Source organism: Anabrus simplex, chromosome X (assembly GCF_040414725.1).
Source record: "Anabrus simplex isolate iqAnaSimp1 chromosome X, ASM4041472v1, whole genome shotgun sequence".
NCBI lineage: Eukaryota > Metazoa > Arthropoda > Insecta > Orthoptera > Tettigoniidae > Anabrus > Anabrus simplex.
In genome coordinates, this window is record NC_090279.1 from 122,147,170 (window position 1) to 122,151,572 (window position 4,403).

The following is a 4,403-nucleotide window of genomic DNA, read 5'->3' on the forward strand; positions in this document are numbered from 1 at the left end:
ATGGCTTCTCGCCTGTATGGGTCCGGATATGATCGATCAGACTGCCTTTCCTAGTGAATGATTTGCCACAGACATTGCAAATGTAAGGCTTCTCGCTTGTATTGGTCCGCATATGATCGGTTAGTTTGCTCTCTTTCTTACTCGTCTGTATGTCTCCGCATATGTTCGGTAATATTGCCTCTCTTTATGAATGATTTGCCACAGACATTGCAACTGTATGGGTCCGCATATGATCGGTTAGCCTGCCTTCCCTTGTGAATGATTTGCCACAGACATTGCAACTGTATGGGTCCGCATATGATCAGTCAGATTGCCTTTCTTTGTGAATGATTTGTCACAGACAATGCACCTGTAAGGCCTCACGCCTGTATGGGTCCGCATATGATCGGGCAGACGATCTTTCCTTGTGAATGATTTGCCACAGACATTGCAGCAGTAAGGCTTCTCGCCTGTGTGGGTCCGCATGTGAACCGACAGACTGCATTTCTGTGTGAATGATTTGCCACACACATTGCAACAGTATGGCTTCTCCCCTGTATGGGTCCGCATATGAACAGTTAGAATGTTTTTCTATATGAATGATTTGCTACAGACATTGCAACTGTATGGCTTCTCGCCTGTATGGGTCCGTATATGTTCGGTTAGATTACGTCTCTGTATGAATGACTTGCCACAGACATTGCAACTGTATGGCTTCTCGCCTGCATGGGACCGCATATGAGCGGTTAGACTACCTTTCTGTATGAATGACTTGCTACAGACATTGCAGCTGTACGGCTTCTCGCCTGGATGGGTCCGCATATGACAGGTCAGACTTCCTTTCTGTGTGAATGATTTGCCACAGACATTACACCTGTATGGCTTCTCGCCTGCATGGGTCCACATATGACCGGTCAATCTTCCTTTCTGTATGAATGATTTGCCACAGACATTACAACTGTATGGCTTCTCGCCTGTATGGTTCAGTATATGTCCGGTTAGTTTATCTCTCTGTATGAATGATTTGCCACATACATTGCAACTGTATGGCTTCTCTCCTGTATGGTTACGCATATGATAGGTCAGACCTGCTTTCGATGTGAATAACTTCCTACAGACATTGCAACTGTATTGCTTCAGTCCTGTTTGAGTCGGCTTGTGATAAGCTAAACTGCTTTTCTTCAGAAATGATTTGCAACATACAGTGCAAAAGTGAGGCTTGTTACCTGTGTGAATACCCATGTGACCTGCTAGTTTTTTCCAGCTGAAGGATTTTCCACAGACGTAGCGGCAGTATCGGTTCTCGCCCGTGTGAGACCGCATAGCGTCCTGCCTTTTCTGAAATTTTTATGAGATACTGAGCATTCGCTTATAATCCCACCTTTATGCAATCGCGTGTCACCAGTCAGCATTTTCCTCTTTGTAAAGCAATTATCAGAAAATACGCACACTTGGAGCGGGTGGATCCTGAGGTGTTTCGACAAGCTGCTTCGGCTACATAACACCCTTCCGCAGTGATCGCACTTGAAGGGTCGATCTTCCTTGTGTCTCTTCAGATGTCGCAAGAGGTCCGACTTCCTAGCCAGGACTTCACTGCACACAGTACACATAAAACTAGATGATCCGCCGTCCGAAGGTTGATGATCTCTATAGCTCACCTCCGGTCCCGATCTAGAGTGACAAATTAAAACCATGTGACCAATAGTTCAACAGCCAAATCCACTACAACTCTCACACAGGGGATTTGCTACTGGACATTCCAATCACTGATATCCAGTGCAGAGAGCTCGTTACTCAAAAACATAACATTCCTGAGAGTAAACATCATCTGAGGTTAAATTTCAAAAGCTCTCACTTCTTACGAGAATATGTTGCATCTTTTCTAAATCACGATATCAGGCGCAAGAAACTTGTCACGGTTTACAAATGTACGAGTTAATAGACAACCTCATTTGAAGAAAGCATGAGAAGTGGTCCAGCCTAAAAGGGTAAATACTCATACAAGCTCTTTAATCCAGCACATATTATTCTATCGAAGTCCGTAGTCTGTTCTCCTACATAAGGAACGGCATATGCTTTGGAGTTTTGATCTTGTTGAAGCACTCCGCGCTTTGTTGCAGGGAAGTAATAATTTTTGTAAAGGACCTTGTTCTTGAGGTTGTTTGAGAGAATGTCTGTGCTGTAGATATTAATAAAGTGGAGAACGTTTGGCGACATTCAGCAAGATCTGTTGAAACACGGCTAATCTTTTATGAATGTTAATTTGTCACACAAATATACATATTGTATTTGTACATTGTTATATCACTATAGCATTTTATTATGTCACTGTGTCGCTTTTCCGAAATATGTATCCTTGATGTGCAATCAAACATAGCCAACCTATATATAGGAAGGTAGGTTTATACAAGGACGTTCATACTTACTACCATGTACTACACCAGTCTACGTCTTAATTCCTGTATTTAACACGGTAGCCACTAATCCTGATGAAATCCTGGCAAAGCTGAAATATAACAAGTATACGACGGCTCTCTCGCTAGCATTGATACTGTCTTTTCTCCTCAAGACACTGCAGTTAAAGACATTATGAAGGCAACACAGAATATGGCATTGGTGGTAGCGTTTTATTACTATGTTCTAATATCCTAATTTTGAAACCAAACGCAACCTATCATGCCCTTGAATATTCTTACAAATATTACTTTAACAATACGGATAGAAGGAGCATGAAAATCAAGGCTTGAGCTAAAATTGGAGATGACAAGACGTTGAATTGCACTGTAGTGGATATTGCTGCTACGTAAAAGAAGGAATATTATTCTATTTATTTCAAAAGATCACTGGCAACGTGATTATTTTTAGTGGATTCATAACATAGTTGAATAGCATTCAATTCTGAGCCTGTCTCCCCACCACAGAGTAGTTCTACATATTCTACGGAAGAAGGGCGGGAAATGCAAATTTCTTGGTTAAAGGTGAGATCCGCTTACAACTGCGACATGGGAAAATCGATCATGCAGGCTAAAATATATCGTAACATGGACTGGTACAGTCCAATTCACGCTGTATGAACTGAATTCACATGGCCCAGTCGAATGCATGACTGGCTCACAAGCAAAGTAATGGGAGGCTCGACCATGTATTGTTACTGCACTCTTTGGAGAAAATAAGTGGACAAATGAAAGGGGGACATTGATTCCAGATATGACAGACTAAATCTCTTGATCATCAAACAAGATATTGATGTTGACACCACTAGACAACAGGGGCCGAAAATACGGCACTGGATGGTATGTCATGCGTTCTGTGGGATATCACACCAAGCAAAGGTGCAAAAGTCTGTAACCCTTCTTCTTTACGCGAATACTTCATTCCAGTGACAAGTAATTTATCAGGTTCACAATTAGTTTTCAGTAAAATAATGTTTCATTTAGCATTGATAAATATTCTACACCAACCAGCTATATTGCTGTAACACGTTGCGCTTCCCAGGTGACGGATACGGGTTCCCCGCTGGCCTGCCGATGAACTTGAGCAAAATATAAAAGCTCTCGCGTACCAAACATGTACAAAGTCTTTAATGGCAACTTTGGCGGAGATGGAGACGTTCACTAGGGACCAGATGGCGGAAGAGGTACACTAAATTTCTCGAAGTTAATGCAGAAAAGAGGGTAGCGTTTCTTCTCTAAGGAGTGGCTGCAATAGGCATCTGTTCTCCATGTCCGCAGCTGCGTTACTACCTTCCGTCATGAGCACTTAAATGCTTCAAGACAAGCCGGCCGTAAAATAATGCCGTTACATCATTACAGAAATATGGTATAGGAGCCAAGCTTAGTGCAGCCCCTGGAAGGGACGCGCATTGGCAGTGCCCAGTCAGCATGAAAAGTATACTAGGGTTACCGTCGCACGGGCTGTGACGGCTAACCATGCTAGTACCCCCATTTTGTATCCTATCATTGAATTATGCCTGGGTGAAGTAGCGAATACGCCACTGCACTTGAGAGAAGGCTTGTAGGCATCTGAGAGGTGCGGAAAAAAAGATGGAATGGAGAAAAGTCATGTGAAAAGAGGTGTGGTTACTAACTGGTGTACAACAGAAACCGAAGAACAGCTCATGGTGTTGACATTGTCATATCAGCTAAATTTGACGGTTCAGTCTCCTAGGTGCAAAAGTTTGACAATCGCTTGACGTAACTCGTCCGCATTGGAGAAGGAAATTCCAATTATTCAGCGCAACGCTCCACAAACTGACGTGCGCATGGAAACCAAAGATGCGTTCTGGGCACCGCCTGACAAGAAGACCGCTGACTATCTCATCGCTGCCGCTGATCTGAATGGACGTGTCGGACCGAGGAAAGAAGAACAAACAGTCCATGGTGTTCATGGATATGGAGAAAAGAACGACGATGCCCAACAAATTC

General features: G+C 43.1%; 1 pseudogene; it reads right to left on the reverse strand.

Moving 5' to 3' along the window:
• Positions 1 to 237: 237 nt before the first annotated feature.
• LOC137503340 (zinc finger protein 180-like) lies at positions 238 to 1,302 on the reverse strand (annotated as a pseudogene).
• Positions 1,303 to 4,403: the final 3,101 nt, after the last annotated feature.